At 40.1% G+C, this 18529-nt stretch overlaps 1 protein-coding gene across 5 annotated transcripts in view; it reads right to left on the reverse strand.

Moving 5' to 3' along the window:
- The window catches only part of PRKG1 (protein kinase cGMP-dependent 1), a 1123517-nt gene that overhangs the window by 879112 nt on the left and 225876 nt on the right, over positions 1 to 18529 (reverse strand). The window lies entirely within an intron of this gene.

The following is an 18529-nucleotide window of genomic DNA, read 5'->3' on the forward strand; positions in this document are numbered from 1 at the left end:
TTATATGGCGCGGGACCACGATACCTGCAGGAACGCCTCTCCCGTTATGAACCGGCTCGTACACTACGGTCTACTACGAAGGCCCTCCTCCGGGTCCCGACCCATAGGGAGGCCTGGAGGGTAGTAACAAGATCTAGGGCCTTCTCAGTGGTGGCCCCCGAATTGTGGAATAGTCTCCCCGAGGAGGTACGCCTGGCGCCGACACTATTATCTTTTCGGCGCCAGGTTAAAACCTTTCTCTTCTCTGAGGCATTTTAATCTAAGTTATTTATGTAAATGTTGTAATTGGTATTTTAGATGATGTACTTTTATATTTGTTATATTGATCTTGTAATTTTATTATTGTATATGTTTCTATGTTTGCCGCCCAGAGAGCTGTTTGTTAGTCGGGCGGGATATAAGCTGAATAAAATAAATAAAATAAATAAATAATGCTTCCCAAAACCTGCCAAACAGGGGAGAGTGATTGTGATGGACAGAGCTTGGAAGCAACTTGTTAGAAATAATGAGTTACTTGTAATTCGTTACTTTTTTAAGTAACGAGGGGGTAATTACATTACATTTTGCAAGTAATAGAATGACTAGTAATTTCCCTACTTTTCAGCCGTGACTTTAACATTTCCAGGTTAGGTTTGGTCATTACTTAGGGGTGGGAACAAGTGGAAGTCTTCAGCTCCTGTGACTGGTGGACACAAGACATGTGCCTCACACTGGACTTCTGTGCAGCCTCTCTCTTCCCTCGTGCTCTGTGTTAAGAGGCATGAGGGAAGAGGTGAATAAGCAGGGGATCGTGGAGCGCCTGAGAGAGAAAAAAATGGACAGTGGAGGAAAAAGCCAGGGCAAGGATGATGGAGCAGCAGAATGGAGGTGAGTGACGATGATGTGTGTGTGTGTACTCCCCCGCACATCCTGGCACCCTCAGATGCTCATCTCCCCCACATCCCCTTTGCACCTCCTGCCACCCCCCACTGCCGCTTGTGCCCCCTGCCGTCCCCACAGCGTGTTCTGCTGTCCCCCACCACCCCACCTCTTGTTCCACTGCCACCGGGCCCCCCGCCGCTCATCCCCCTGAGTTTTACAGCATGTGTAAAAGCCAAAAGGACCTCAGAAGCTTGGCCCCTGTGTGTGCACGGCTGGGGAGCAGTAGTTTGCAGCCAGGTACTTATCTCTCCCCCCGGCTGGGAAGGAGCCCCCTCCCCTGCTCTCAATTAACTCAGGGGGGTCTGGAGTGCGAATGGGAATTCCCCGTTTGGGGTGAAGTGGGATCCCTCGCCCGGCAGCAGCAGCAGCGATGACATGCCTGAGCTGGTGTTTCGCATCCCTGATCTGTTGGGGAAAATACTTTTTCTTGTACCTCCTGCCACTGTGATTCTGCCTGCACCGGGAGGTAAGGGGTGGGCTGGATTATGTGCAGGGGTGGGCAGAGTCCCAGTCACATTCCATACCCTCTTACTGTCCCTATTATTATTATTATTATTATTATTATTAATATTATTATTTATCTTTCCCTGGGTAAATCCATTGCTTCTATTTTGCCTTTTGGAAAGTTGCTGGGTGTGGATTTTTTTTTTAAGTGTGTATTCCCATGCGCTAGAGGTCTTCATATTTTAACTCCCCCCACTAAGTCTGTAGAAGTTTAATTTCCAAAGTGTGTGTGTGGAAATGGGGAAATGTAGCCATAAGTCTGCAGCACAGGATGGGAAGAGGGCCACTTCATTGGTGTTAAGAGATAAGCAATTTTTGGCTCCCCACCGCCACCATCTCCTTGGAGCATTGCTAGGTACAAACTGGCCTCTGGACAAATGAAGATGGTGGGTGCATTTTTTTTAAAAAAAGTGGCTTAAAAAAAGGAAGAATAGACAGGAGATGAGGGAACCAGTGCAAGAGACCCAGGGCTTGCATTTCCATTTTAGTTGGTCATAAGAAGAACTTGTAACTATCAACTAGTACTTGAACTTGCTTATTTCCTTCTCCCTCCTAATCCGTTCCTCTTTTCTGTCATATCTGTTTACTTAAATTATAAACCTGAGGGCAGGGACTTTGTTCATCAGTAAGTTCTCTGCGAGCCTTTTGTGGCAGAAGAGCAGGATAAACATGTTTAAATAAATCTTGACTAGTGCACACTGTGATGTATGTAAATGTGTGCATGGACACAAAACAGCAGTATACTGATTTTTCCTGTCACCCTCCATAATGTCTGACACCCCCTACTACAGAAGTCGTTTCAGAATTGGCTATTGCAGAGTACTGCCATCTCTGTTGTCTTTTCAGCAGCTACTGAAGACCTTCCTCTTTCAACAAGCCTTTTAAGTAGAGGCATCTGTACTGGAATTAAGGTGTTTTAAAATATTTTTTAAAAATATGTTTTTAGTGTTTTATCACTTGTTTGCTGTCATGGGTACCTTCTAGGAGGAAGGGTGGGATATAAATTTAATAAATAAAATAATAAAATAATATTAAATGAAGAGCAGGCAATGAAAGCAATTTGTAGTAAGGTGTAGCATTATGGGTCTCAGGTAGCAGTCCTTCATATGAAATGAATGGTGTGGATCTGCACTAGGTGTGATGTGCATTCATTGTTGTCATTATATGCAGCAGGAGCAGCAGCAACATTTCTCTGGTGCAGCTGCCCATTCTATGCACCCCTTCTGCTGTGTGTGTGTGTGCACGTATGCACTGAGCTCCATGCCTTGGCAGACCGTAGCCCTCAACCAAGCAACCGGGGATGGGGGAGTCACCTCCAGACGTCTTCCTGCTCCTTTGCTTTAAAGTATCTGCAGCTCCCACCCACTTTCCTCCTCCTCTGGCCTGCTGAGCAAGTTGGAGGCATGGTTTCCCTTCTTCTCCTCTCCCCCCCCCGCCTGGTTCAAGCACTTTGCTCTTCCCAGGAGGCTGGTGGTGGTAATAGTCTCTCTTTGTGTCTTGGGTGAAGGCAGCCCAGGGGAGAGGACATGGCCAGCTCAGACCTGCAAATGGATCACCTATTGTCTGCAGGTCTTGCTTTCTTTGAAATCGGGGGGGGGGAGTGAGCCAGTGTAGCATAGTGGTTAGAGTGGTGGAAAAGACCTGGGCAACTAGAGTTTGACTCTCTACTCAGCCATGAAGCTTGCTGGGTGATCCTGGGCCAGTTGCTACCCTTCTGCCTAACCAATCTCACAAACACTCTGTACATACTCAGAGGCATTCCTTTTTACATATTTTTGTAAAATATTTTTGCACTTTATGGTCCTTCCCTATTTTAAATAGAACTGAATAATGACATTTGCAACTTGCTGCAAGCATTTTGTATGGTAGGATATAAATAATAATAATAAACATGTTCTGTGTCCAGGATTTGGCCTCAGAAAAGAAACTTCCAGGGTTGAGATCTGGTGCATTCTGACCTGACTGTGCTTAAGCTCAGACTGTAATCCACTATATTATGAACATGTAAGAAAAGATCTAGGAGTCTTTCTTCCAATCAAGTAGACCTTTGTCTGTTTTAAATGGTTGTGGAGTCACAGCCCAGCCTCTACAAATCACTGGGATGGTGCCACAGCATTGCTGTTTTGGCTTAAGTGTTAGAGAATATTTTTCCAGAGATAGTGATGAAAGATACACCTCTAGATTTACCAGCTTTTTAAAAACTGTCCTTGTGTTTGTGCCTTAAATATTTCCATCTGCTAATCAGGTTAATTGTTGTGCCATCAAAAATTACACCTGCTGATGCCTGCAGATCAGAATGTTAAAAGTGCAGCAGCAGGCCAGTCAGGCCATTTTCTTGTGGTGTGAATTCCGCACCCCAAGCCCTTGGATACCGTATGAGTTTTCCCAAGTACAATTGCCCTAAAGTTTTCTCTCTTTCACCTTTCCCTAGACAATATCTACCCAGTTACTAAGCCATATAGAGTGAGATAAGTAGGAAGCTCCCCCCACCCCATGGTGAACCTACAGGATCTTTTATTTTAATTTCAAGAACTTAAAAAACAACAACATTCTGCTCTCTCTCTCGCTGTCGCTCTCTCACACACCCACAAGTTAGTTAGAGCTAGGTATGCCTTTCCTATATACTATGTATTTCTATAAATAAAATAGCTTTTCTTATTTTACTAAGTCTTAAGTCTCAGTGATCTCAGTGCAGGGTAAAAGCCTGCCACAAACGTACACATTGGCACACACAAGCATCTCAGACTGTTGACAATCTCTGCTAATATCTATACAAATTTACACAACATGCATCACCTGAACTCACATGATCTAGAGTTACCTTAGATCTTGCAAGATTTGCAAATGAGAAGCAATAGGGTTTTATATTAGTTCTGATTTTCTATTCGGCTATCATAGGGTATGTGTTTTTTTGCCTTTTCTTTTTTTTTTCAATAATTTTTATTCAGATCTTCATAAAACATACAAGACAAAATCACAAAACATTCAAAGACAAAAAACAAAATCAAAAATAGTTAAACAAAAAGAAAAAAAGAAAAGAAGAAAAAAAAAAAAACAAAAATAAAAAATAAAGAGTAAAATATTGACTTCCCATTTGTCAAAGATCAAATCAGTCACAAGTCTATAATATATAGCAATCCTGTCTCTTAAGTCATATTATAAAATCACTTTCCTCCAGTAGTTATCTTACTTAATCATCAAATCTCATAAACATTACTTTATTCTTTCCACAAAAAGTCAAAGAGAGGTTTCAATTCTTTAAGAAATATATCTATCAATTTTTTTTTCCAGATAAGCATATCGATTAATCCATCTCATTACTAATTATGATAATCTTATTGTCATAACCATAGTCAAAATAAACATTTCAATTAATCCATCACATCAGAATCTGTTAGGTTCAGTAATTTCAGTAGCCATTGTTCTATTATCTCTATTAGTTCCATTTTCCATCTTCTATCTTCAGTAGTCTTGTTAAGTCCAGTAATTTCAATATCCAATCTTCCATTATCAGTATTCCATAATAATCTTGCTGTCAAAGCCATAGTCATATAATAAGAGTCTGATGGGAATTACCTCTATCCCAAATATTTTCTTGCCATCCATTCTGAATAAGTTGCTGAAATACTGCTGTAAAATCATATCTCTGTTCTTTTTTTCAAAATACACTGGGTCATCTCTTAAAAGTTTTTCCATTGTCACATGGCTGCAGTTAATTCCATAGATTTTCTCTATATTGGGCTCCATCACATCATTCCAGTCCAGAAGATAATCCATGCCATTGATAACTTTATCTCTAGAATCTTCATTAATTTCTTCAGAGATAACATTAAGTTCCAAACAATAGATTTTATTTCTAAAGTCCATAGACTCCAAATCTTGTTCCTGTTCCACGTTTGTTCCAATCTCCGGGATCTCCTCTCTCACAGGGACCCCTATTCCAGTCTTCAGGGTCTCCTCTCTCACAGGGACCCCTATTCCAATCTCCGGGGTCTCCTCTCTCACAGGGACCCCTTCCAGGGTCACCTCTCTCACAGGGACCCTTATATCTTTAATCTCCTGCTTCATTTTACTCAATTCAATTTTCGTTATCTCAATCTCATTCATTATTCTCTGAAACATAGTTATTTCCAGATTCTCAGCCACTTTCTTAATTGCCATTTTAAAAGAAAAATATAGGAAAACCACTTCTTATTTCAGCAACAATTGGGTTAATACTCCAAACTTGGTGACATCACAGTATAAACAGAGCAGACAGCCTTATCTCTCCAATAGTTAAGTAAACAAAATGCAGTTCCCAGGATCGAAGCAATTAATGGCAATCGTCAAGAAACAGATTCGTCAAAATAAAATAGACCAAAAAGAGAGTAGTCTCAAAACAGTATAATATTTTTCAAAATAAAAATCTGGAATAGAAATCCCTCTTCTGTGTGTATCTTTAGAATGCAAATCCAGGACAGCTTTTTGCAACAAAAACAGAGATAAGCTATTAATTAGTGCGTAGCAGAGAGAAGTTACGGCTCCCCAGTGAGATGTCAAAAACCGATCAATCTGGCAAATCTCTTTTAAACAGCAACAATTTAAGTCAAGTAAAAGAAAAATATAGAAAGAAGGGTGCTTGCCTGTTAGTGCGTTCTCTCTTAGAAGATAAGATGAACTTTCGCTTTAACAGATAGAGCTTGCTGTTGAAAATCCGTCCCACCTTCGTCGGCTGGACCTCGTCCCATAAATTAATGAGATCTGGTCGTCCCAACAAAAATAGGCTTTGAGGTTAATCTCTTCGTTTCTCCCTACCCGGGAGAAGTTTAATCAGTCAAAAAAAAAAGAAAAAACTGACTGATATATCTGAATAAGCTTCTTTTGAGGCAGGAGCCCGTCTCAAAAGCAGGCACAGGCTAAGTCACCCTTCCCGGAAGTCCGTTTTTTTGCCTTTTCTATGGCAAAAACTCCAACTTCAGTGGAATTTATGTGATGTGTGCTAATCATTTGAATTTGGCTAATGAATGCTTTATTCTTTCATCAGAACTTTAGCAGTAGTACTAAAATACTAATAAAAAAGAAAAGGGAAAGAAAAAAATACTTTACATACATCATTCAGCTGTATTGCTAATTATAGATATAGATATAAAGGATAAACGGCATTTTGTCAAAAGTAGTTTTGTCTACATTTTATACCTCCTCCTTGGTTTTCCAAGCTTGGCATGGAATGCTTCTCATACAGAATTAATTTTAAATGCTGCATTATCATAATCATCATCTTCAAAATAAAAAATAAATGTACTGCCTTCAAGTTGATTCCGACTTATGGCGACCCTATGAATAGGGTTTTCATGAGAGGCAGTGACTGGCCCAAGGTCACCCAGTGAGCTTCATGGCTATGTGGGGATTCGTACCCTTCTACTACCCCCTATGTGTTTGTGTGTTTAGTTTTAATATTGTTTTAGGCTACTTAGATGTGCAGCAGCCAAGGCCAGCACCTTGTAGGCGTTTTTTTTAAAAAGTAACTGAAATGTATTTGTAGTGATTACTTTTGAGAAAAAGTAATCAGTTACTTTCAGAGCAATTGTAAATGTAACTGTAATTACTACTTTTTTCGCCAAGTAATTGTAACTGTGATTTATTACTTTTTAAAAGTAATCTTCCAAGCTCTGGTGATGGAAACGAAGGTACATGGGGAGATTTATCCATGTGCCCCTCCCTCCTGATATAGATTGCACTCCCTGCAGACCACCAAGCAGCTGTTTGGTAGGCTGAGAAGACCACAGAGTGGGAGTGAATTCGGTAGCAGAGGACTGGGAAGACCTACATGGATCACGGTTTGCCCACTTGTGCTGTAAATGAACCTGATCCCTCTAACTGCCATTTCAATATTTGCAAAGAATTTCCCTGAGCTAAATTCCTTCACTTGCAAGCAATGCTGCAGAATGGAAGTTACACCTGCAAATTCTAAACTGTTTCCCTGTCAACTTGTGTCATATTATCTGTGATGATATGCTGCAGCAACACATTGCTATTTTATGAAGCACTGCTTCTTCTCTGGTGTCATATCTACTTTAAACGTTTTCAGCTAAACTATATACAGATAATGCTACTTTGGAGTTTTTGCAGCACGGACAGATAAAACATTTCTATCACTGACAACACTATGTTTGAAGCTGTTAATTACAAGATTATTTTAGGATAGAGAAATGGAATTTGGGAACCAGGTTTGTACCTCCATTAACTTTCACTTGGGAGCAACCAATACATCAGGCAGCTGCAGCAGTGGAAGGAAGGGAACTGATGCAGGGCCACTCCAACAGAGCAGCTGAGAAACCAGCAACTTTTGCTCCTGCCTTTCCTTGAACTTTCCCACCCAAGCTGGCCATTAGACGAACTTGTAACTAAGAACTTGTATATGAGTTTGCTTATGTCCTCCTTCCCCCCAATCCATTTTCCTTTTGTGTCATTACTTTTTTATGTTAGAAGCTGGAGGGAGAGGGCTTTTTTTTTTTTAGTGATCTGTAAGTCACACTGGGAGCCTTTGGCTGGCAAAATAAAATATATACATATGCAAATAAATTAAACAAACAAAATCCCATAACCATTCTTCCTGACCACCCTAGTGGGTGAAAAGGTTTTTTGGGAAGGTGATTTTGAACTGAAAAGCAATGTTAAATTATCTCTCCCTGCCTATCTATCTCTGCTCCAAGTCATAGTCTACCCAGGCTGGTTTTTGTTTTTTAAGAAGAAAAATCACATAATATACACAAAATTTGAGCCAGTTTACTCACATTTATTTGGTGGAAATTGGATACAAAATAACGGGCCCAGCTTCAACACCTGGCATTCTGGGGCTGCTAGGGTCTCAGTGCTTCCAACAGGGCTCACCAGTGCTTATACGTACCTCCTGGCCCTCTTCATTGGGCAACTGAGTCTATGAGACTCCATTTTAGTTTACCACAATACTCTGAAGTGACATTACATTGCTATAATGCTCCAGGGTATTTGGGGGGACAGGTATTGTGGGAAATTAAAATGGCACCTCCTGGCCACCCTTGACGTACTGTTGCCACCAAGGAAGCTGTATGGGGCCCATCAACATAAGACTGCGTATATCAGAGGTCATATTACCCAGAGACCTGGAGCCATCCATCCAAATCAATTAGAAATGAAAGAGTGGTACATTTTGAAGTGCAGAAGCTTAACATGACAGACCACATATCTTAAGAGGAGCCCATAGCCATGCTCCAAGTAAGATTGAAGGAGAAATTTGATTCAGTTCACATTTAAAGATGAATCTACACTTTCCAAAACTCTATGTGAACCAAAACACAGCCATTAAATTTGCATTTCTCTGAATGTTGCCATGCAGTTCTCCAGACAAGTAATGTGCACAAAAATGCATATAAAAAGGTAAAATGTACATTAAAATGCATATATTTGTGAAAATAACATACTAAATGCATTATATTAGGGAAGATAGAAGAGAAAATATGCTTTGCAAAAATGTATATATTAGGGACTATTACATATAGAAATGTGTTTATTAAGAGAAATTTGCACTAAATGCTGGTGAATTTTCATTAGGTTTTTTTTAAAAAAAACAAGATCACAAACTGATGTGGAAATGTGGAAAACTGAACATAACATTGTACAAATGAGAAACTGAAAGAAACCAAAATGGTCAGATTCACCCATCCATAGTCATAAATCATACTCTGTGAAAAAAGCAGCAGTACCTAGTATAATTTATTAGGATCAGCTGACAGTCACAGGATGGTGAGCTTGCAAAAGGTGGTCAAATCATTTGGCCACATATCAGATCAACCAATGTGGCACAACAGCAGTCTATCCATAGTTACTACACAGTAAGCTCCACTAAATTCAGTAATGCTTACTTCTGACTTCATAGGTTCAACTTACAAAACACAGTTGAACTTTTACAAAATTATATCGTCAGCTGAAAAGCAACTTTTAGCTTTCAATTAGAAATGCAAACAATTTTGCAGAAAAGTGTTACCATTTAAATTGTTAGCATTAAGTAAGAACCACATTAAAGGCCTCTGCTTGATTATTTTTATCATTCTTGTATTTCCTTTATGCTAATCTGTCACAAACAATAGAAAAACTATTTACTGGGTGACCATGGGCTACTTACCATCTCTCAGCCTAATCTGCCCCTCAGAGTGAACACAACAGAGGGGGCACACTTCCGTGGGACTACCCCACAGAAGAAGGGCACACTTAAAACAGAGAAAATAATAATGTACTACCATAGTGTGAAATCAGATTCATATCGAGACATGCTATGAAGAAATATTTATATAAGCATGAATGTAAAATATGTTTATTATTTACACAATCTGTAAAGAAATTTATAGTGCAATCCTATGCATGTTTACTCAGAAACAAGTCTAGAGGGGGAGAGAAAGATTTACAACACAATCCTTTGCTATGTTCACTCAAAGGTCCCATTGCTTTACAGCACAATCCTAACCATGTCTACTCAAAAGTAAGTCCTACTGAATTCAATGGGGTTTACATTCATAGGGTCACCATAAGTCGGAATCGACTTGAAGGCAGTACATTTACATTTTTTATGTGGGATGAGCATTGCAGCTTTACTTCCATAAAAGTGAGTATAGGGTTAAAGCTTCATACTGGCAAGGATTTCAAAACAGGCAAAGTATTGGACAAATAAACTATCCTCTTCAACAGCCCAGGAAAGTTTATACTTGTTTAACTCCTTATAATTAGAAAACTAAAAGATATTGTAATGGAATCATAAGATGCATGTACAATTTTAAAAAAATTCTGTTCAAAAATTATTTGAGAGATAAAATATATAGTATGCTATTTTTGTGAGTAATTAAAAACACTGCATGTACATTTTTATTATAATCATAACTGAAATTGTTTACTATACATGCCTACTAAGAACTTGCTGTGATCTAGTCCAATCCTATGCATGTTTACTCAGAAGCAAGTCCCAATGTATTCCGATCTCCTGCCCAGAGAAACTACTCCTGATATTGTTGAAAGCTATAAATTTACTGAATTCCTGATGTGCAGACAAGCAGGAAAAGGAAACTGTTTTCAGAACTTGCCAGCTATTGCCTGGAGGTCAACAAATCCCTTGTGAATCATAACCCTGATTTAACTTATTGGCTAAATTGGGCAGGGATTAGAGCAGACGGTACCAACAGAAGTTGTAGGGGGTGGCTGATAGTTTGGTGTATAGCTCTTGAACCAGACCACCGAGAAACTTAATCTTTTAAAAATATGAAAGCGAAGAGTCCAGAGATTGGGGTGACTCACCTGGAGATCTGGAGGGGACCCCCAAAACCAGAGTGTCTGGGCAAAAACTGGAGACCTGGCAACCCTATCCCCCCAAAAAAAACTGGAGCTGATAGTAACCAAGACTTTTCTGACTGAAAGAGCACAATGCAAAGTCTTTGAAACAAAGATTTCCTAACAATATGAAGCAGCTAATTGACATGTCTGGGAATTAGCCTTAATTATTGCCATTCTTATTGCTGGAAACTGCAGAGGTGGAGAGTGCTCTTGTGCAGGGCCAGCACCAGATTGAAGCAGGCCCTTAGGCACCAGACTGCAATGGGCCCTTCCCTTCCACATGCATGTGCTTAAATACACCTGGTCACCCTACCTCTAGTGTCACTGCACCAGCACATCAGCATGCATGCCTGTCATCACCCAAAATGGCAGCAGGGGCATGATGATACCCCCAACACCATTTTGGGGGTAATGGTAGGCATGCACACACAGTATACAAGAGGAGGCATGACTGGGGATATCCAGCTGCATGCACATGCAGGGGTGGTGTTCCCTGGGGTTGTGGAGCTCCCATTGTGATCTGCACCACTGTCCAGTTACAATTTGTGATCATGCCCCGCAATCTGATGCTGGGGGGTATAATGTGAGTAGGAACTCAAGTGAATTAGAAATAGTTGTATGGAGGAATCATTTCGGGGTGGGACCAGCAGGAAAATGAAAACAGCTCTCTGTCTGGGTTAGAGCAATACAGTTCTTGGTTCTGCAGCAACACACTGTTAAGTAAAGTTTGTTCCTTCTAACCAGTATTTGTAGTTCATTTCAAATCTTGTAAATATTACATGGTGTCAGAAGACTACCTAAAAACATAAGGCAGTGAAAAATGGACCAGCTGAAGCCTCCAGGAAAGTTGGTGTTTGAAGGAAATGCAGCAGAGAACTGGAGAAGATGGAAGCAAGGGTTTGAATTGTACTGCATTGCAAGTGGAGCAGATAAGAAAGATGAGAGACTCCAGGCAGCATTATTTCTGCATGTGGCAGGTGAAGAAGCAAGAGAGGTATTTAATACTTTCCAGTTTGATGATGATGCAGATAAATATAAAATTCAAGTTTTGATGAATAAATTTGAAGCATATTGTGTGCCAAGAAGACATGTTACTTATGAAAGGCACAGGTTCTTCACTAGATTACAGAATGAAGGAGAAAGTATAGACCAATATGTGACTGATTTGTGTGACTGATTTGAAGCTTTTGGCTCAGACCTGTGAATTTGGGGAGCTGTGTGATTCTCTTATTAAGGCATAGTGTGTGGCATTCAGACAGACAGACAGAGAGCCAAGTTACTGAGAGAGTGTGATTTAACCCTTGAGTGTGCAGTGAATATATGAAGAGCAGAAGAAGTGGCTGCAAAACAGATGAAAGATTTTGGGGCAACAGAAAAACAAATGGATGCCTTACAGGGCAAAAGTACCTTTGAAAAGCCAAACGTAAGCCAGCCTCAGAGCAAATGGAGCCCTGGCACTACTACCAGCCCCCAAGAAAAGGAAATGCCGCAGAGGCCTGTAGAAGCAGCAAAGGCCTGCTACAAGTGTACATAAATGTTTGTCCTGCATATGGGAAGGAATGCAGAAGATGTGGCAAACTTAATCATTTTGCTAAAATGTGTAAAACTAGAGATAGAAAACTTCAAGGCAGACAAATGTTCTCAGTAGCAGATACAACTAAAAATGCTCATGATCTCTTCATTGGCACATTGAATTATACAGCTCTGGAAGATGAATGGTGTGTGGATCTTCTCATAAATGATCACAAGTATGTAACCTTTAAGATTGACACAGCAGCACAGGCTAATGCAATGTCTTTAAAAACATACAAAGCCTTGCAAGCTGAACCACTTCAGCATTCAAATACCAGATTAATAACCTACTCTGGAGAAAGACTACATGTGTCTGGTAAATGTAACCTGGATTGCAAATATAAAGTTCAAAGAGCTGAGTTGGAATTTCACATAGTAGACTTTGATGCACAAGCTGTACTCAGTCTCCGGGCTGTGACTAATTTACATTTGGTGCAAAGAGTTAATTTAATGAAAACAGCTCCAGTAGATCAATGGGATGTTGCAGTTGAATACAAAGATGTATTTGAAGGCTTAGGTTGCTTACCAGAGAAATACGCCATCAAAATCAACCCACAGGTTCCACCTATAATTCATGCACCTTGGAAGGTTCCAGTGGCACTAAGGGATAAAGACCAAAAGGAACTGACTCGTATGGAGCAATTAAAAGTCATAGTTAAGGTAGAAGAACCTACAGAGTGGGTGAATTCAATTGTGGTTGTAGACAAGCCTGGCCGGGACCAGATAAGAATATGTTTAGATCCAAGAGATATGAACAGAGCAATTTTAAGAGAACATTTTCAATTGCCTACTGTAGAAGAAATTACCAGTAAGCTAGCAGAAGCAGAATTATTTGCTGTTCTTGATGCCATTAGTGGATTCTGGCAAATTCAGCTAGATGAAAACAGTTCCAGGCTATGCACATTTAATACACCTTTTGGCAGGTACTGATTTACAAGAATGCCATTTGGTATCTCTTCAGCTCCTGAGGTCTATCAGAGGATGATCCAACAGACATTTGAGGGTATTGATGGGGTCACATGCTACATAGATGATATCCTGGTGTGGGGGAAGACCAAACAGGAACATAATGAGAGACTGAAGAGAGTTCTGGACAGGTGCCGAGAGAGGAATCTGAAACTGAACAAAGTGAAATGCAAATTTGCCATGACTGAAATAAAATATTTAGGACCCATCTTAACCAAAGAAGGACGAAAACCTGATTCATCTAAAATAGAGGCCATCACTGAAATGCCCAGCCCAAGTAGGAAAGCTGATCTTCAAGGATTTCTAGGAATGGTGACTTACCTAGCAAAGTTTATCCCAAATTTGGCAACAGTAACAACCCCTTTAAGACAGCTGTTGGCCCAAGATGTTGAATTTTGCTGGATGTCAGTTCATGAAACAGCATTCACACAGTTGAAAGAACTATTAACAAAAGCTCTTGCTTTGAAATATTATAATGTGAAAGAACCTGTAACTCTGTCAGTGGACGCTAGTTCTACAGACTTAGGTGCTGTACTGTTGCAAAGAGGTGCACCTGTTGCATATGCTTCTAAAGCAATGACTGCGGCCCAACAGAGCTATGCTCAAATAGAAAAGGAAATGTTGGCAATAGTGTTTGGATGCACAAGATTCCATCAATTTCTCTATGGCAGAAAAGTGACTGTGGAAACAGACCACAAACCATTGAAGGCAATTTTCAGAAAACCTTTGCATAATGCACCTCCAAAAATCCAAAGATGGCAGTTAACACTGCAGAAATATCAATTACAAGTGCACTATAGACCAGGCAAAGAATTAATAATTGCTGATACACTGTCTAGGGCATATCTTCAACAGAGTGAAGGAATAAGTTCTGAAGAAGCTGATGTTGCTGTTAGCCTCATGTTATCTTATTTACCAATCACCGAATCAAAACTGAAAGAATTTCAGGTGGCTACTGAAAATGATAGCATTTTGGAAATCCTGAAAAATGCCATTTTGCAGGGGTGGCCAGATAGAAGAGTAGAAGTTCCAGAGTGTATACGTGTTTATTGGAATTACAGAGAGGAATTAAGTGTTCGTGATGGACTCATTTTTAAAAGTGACAGAATTGTAGTACCACAAGTTTTGAGGAAAGAGATATTGAATATTATACATGAGAGTCATCTGGGTGTTGAATTATGTAAAAAGCGGGCATGAGAAGCTGTATATTGGCCAGGTATGTGTGCCCAAATTGAAGAATTGGTACTGTCATGTACCACATGTCACACCTTCAGAAATAAAAACCAAAAAGAACCAATGTTACCTCATGAAATTCCAAGAAAACCTTGGCAGAAGCTAGGAATTGACTTGTTTGAATTTCCAAGAAAGGACTATCTACTTTTGGTTGATTATTATTCAAAATATGTGGAAATATGTTTGCTTGAGGACACTACAAGTAGGTCAGTAATTTTACACTGCAAATCTATATTTGCAAGACATGGTATACCTGAAGAGGTTGTCAGTGATAATGGCCCTCAGTTTTGCTCTAGAGACTTTAAAATGTTTGCCAGAGATTGGGACTTTGTTCACACAACATCCAGTCCACTAGTTCCTCAATCAAATGGAATGGCAGAAAGAGCGATCCAAACAGTAAAGAAGATTCTTAAGAAATCTAGTCCGAATAACACAGATCCTTATCTTAGTTTATTGGATTACAGAAATATGCCTACAGTAGATACAGCCTCACCTGCAAAACTTTTAATGGGGAGACGTTTAAGAACCAGGTTGCCTACCTCAGCACCATTGTTACTACCTCAGCAGGTAGAAGGTGACATACAGACACATCTGAAGAGAAGACAAGAAAAGCAGAAGCTTTACTTTGACAAAGGTTCAAAGCCTTTACCACCTTTGCAGGTTGGTGATTCTGTTAATGTTCGGCAAGATGGAGTGTGGAAACCAGCGAGAGTGACTGGACAAAACATGACTCCAAGATCATATTCGGTTCAGACTGATTATTTAGCTGTCTACCGAAAGAACAGAAGAGATCTTCAAAGCACTCCAAGTTGTGAACCAAAAATGGATGAGACTACTGAGACTGCAACTGCACCTCCATCAGAGGTAGACCTATCAGAGTCTCAAGACAAGAAAAGTGGAACAGCTGTAGCACAAAGTGCCAGTGATATACCAGAGAAGATTTTGGACTCTGACTTACCTGTTACTACATCAAGAGGCAGAGTGATCAGAAAACCAATTCGATATAGACAGTAGTTTCTATCTTTTTCTTCAAAAAAAAGGGAGATGTAACGTGAATAGGAACTCAGGTGAGTTAGAAATAGTTGTATGGAGGAATCAGTTGGGGGTGAGACCAGCAGGAAAATGAAAGAAGAGCTCTCTGTCTGGGTTAGAGCAATACAGCTCTTGGTTCTGCAGCAACACACTGTTAAGTAAAGTTTGTTCCTTCTAACCAGTATTTGTAGTTCATTTCAAATCTTGTAAATATTACACAGAGCGGGAGTGCCACGCTGCCAGCCCCAGCTGCAGGGGCCCTTGGCCAGTACCCAACCTGTTTGCCCTCTGGCACCAGGCCTGCTCTTCTCATCAGGTCCTCCTTGCAGGCTTTCCATGGCAACTGGTGAGCATCTGGTTGGCCACTGTGAGAACAGGATGCTGGACTAGATGGGCCACTGGCCTGATCCTGCAGGCTCTTCTTATGTTCTTATTTCAGTGCAATTTATTACAGATAACTAGTTCTTAAATTTACAGAATGAGAATATTATTTGCTGATCGATATTCTGCCTTTTTTCTACCAAAATAGACAAGGCTGTTTTCCAGGATGTCAATTTAATTTTTAAAAAATCAAATAAAACCTAAAACAGAAAGACTGAAATGGGCATTTGATTACATTCCTGAAGACTGTATACTCAAGCCTTATGTGATGTAATCAGACACATCCAGTCCATGTAGCTTCGATATGCAGATCTGATTTGCTTTAAATTGAAAGTTGATATTTTCTTTCTATAAACATCCATTACTATATCCATATTTCTTGGGGACTGCAATTTTTATGAAAGAATATTGTTAAACTGACACTTTATAATAGCATTTGTGAGAAAGCTTGTTCTAAGAGTGCTATCATTTAAATGATCAATTATATTGTAATGAAAAAAATCATTTCTTTTGATGATTCAGTTGTTATATATGGCATGCTAATATAGAGAACCTTTGGAGAAAGAGCAAAAGAATAAAGATTTCTACCTCCAAAATGTAAAATAACACATTGATCCTCATTAAGAAGAGGAAACACCCACACATTTGATAGCTGTTAATCTAGTGCAGATTTGGTAGTATTAAAATGCTGCACTGTCTCTTCATAATGACCTTTGTAAATAGTTTAATTAAAAATAATGATTGCAGAAAGCTGAGCAAGTTTAGCAAAAGGAGGCATACAAACACAGCAGAACATAACAGCGAACTAATGTTTTGCATTAAAATTGTAAAATAGAGCATACCAGTGAGCTCCAGCTGTTTATTTAGTATTTAAAGGAAGCAAAGATTATGGCACAGGTGGGGCGACTGTGGCCCTCCCGGTGGTATTATACTACAGCTCCCATCATCCCTGATCCTTGGCCATACTGACTGGGAATGATGGAAATTGGAATCCAAAGATATCTGGAAGGCCACACATTCCCCGCTATGTTTTACAGAGAAACATAGGACTAAAAATAATTGCCTTGTGGCTGTTATGGCAGGAAGTGTGGTTTTGAGTACCTCATGTAAATTTATTTCAATGACTATGGAGTAAACTTAACTACATTGCTTTAAGAACACTATAACAATATTTTTGGGTTGGAATACTTTCTAGGTTCTTTTTGGCAAGGGTAACTGGCTTTGTTCCCAGCCAATATGCAGTATGCATCCAGCCCATCATAACCTTGCTTTGTCTCTTCAACCTTAACAATCTCCCTTCTTTCACTTTTCCCTTTTCTCTGTCAGCTTCAGCATTCTCAGGGAATTCAGCTGTTGTGAGAGGTCATGGATAATTAGTTTGATACTTTCAAACCATCTCTAGCGGACATTTACTCACATCACACACACAAACCCTCCAATAGTTCATTCAGTGGGACATGGTTGCTAAGTAACCTCCAGGTACTGCTCAGATTCATGGGGTATTACAGCCTTAGCTGATGCCTTAGCAAAGAAATTAAAACCAACCATTCCAAAACTGCAAAGTCTTCAGTATCCTGAACTTTCAACTTCTTAGAAATAAATACCATTTCTTGCAATGGGACCTAAATGGTGACTGCAATGGGCCACTCAGATGAGGGTTCCTATGTCTGGAAAAATCAGTCTCAAGTGTCTGTAATGCCTGCCTCAAATATAAGACAAGCATTGCAACCCTGAATTCTTCTCCAGGTCATATTTTAATCTAAGATGGAGAAAAATTACTTAGTGTTTAATAATTAATAATAATAATAATAATTTAATTTTTGTGTCGCCTATCTGGCCGAAGTCACTCTAGGCGACGTTACACAATTAGTGTTTCACCCAGGAAGTTCCAAATCCTTCCCTCTAATTGATACCAGAGTGTTCCCCTAGTTCCACACTACATACTGGACTGCTGATCTGGTAAAGGCAAGCCATGGCAAACAAAGAAAGAGAAGGGAGGAAGGTTCTCCTTCAGTGTCCTTTCCAGCACCTAGCATGCTACTATGCAATGCACAAGACCACATTGCCCCTGGATAATATGAGCTAATACAATGTCAGTAATGATGTGACTGTGACTTGTACTTCTGGACTCATTAATATGAATTACAGGCACTTGTAATGCTTACCTCAAAAACAGCATGAACACCCTTCCCTACCACTCTTCTGTCCCCCCAATAGTCCTTCTACCCCTCTTAGTGAGCTAAGTGCTCAACCAGAAAGTGAGAAAAGGTAAAACAGGGGGGTCACCCCTCCCTCTCCCACAGAGACACCACTCTGAAAACAAGACATGATAGGGAGATCTCTCCCTCCTCCCTCCCTGGCACCTGGTGCATTGCCATGCAGTGCTTATACATTAGACACTGGAGAGAAGAGGGGCATAGGCCTCCCTCCCTCCCCTCTACATAGTTGAAACCCTGCCATGGTCATCCTTATCGCAGAAGAAAGCCAGAAGAGGTTTTGGGGCTGGGTAGGTAGGTGGGTGGGTGGGAGCATTTTTGAGCATTTCAAATGAGCTTGGCCAAGCTATTTACCAAATTTTGTGGAG

This window comes from Rhineura floridana, chromosome 7 (genome assembly GCF_030035675.1).
Source record: "Rhineura floridana isolate rRhiFlo1 chromosome 7, rRhiFlo1.hap2, whole genome shotgun sequence".
NCBI classification, from domain to species: domain Eukaryota; kingdom Metazoa; phylum Chordata; class Lepidosauria; order Squamata; family Rhineuridae; genus Rhineura; species Rhineura floridana.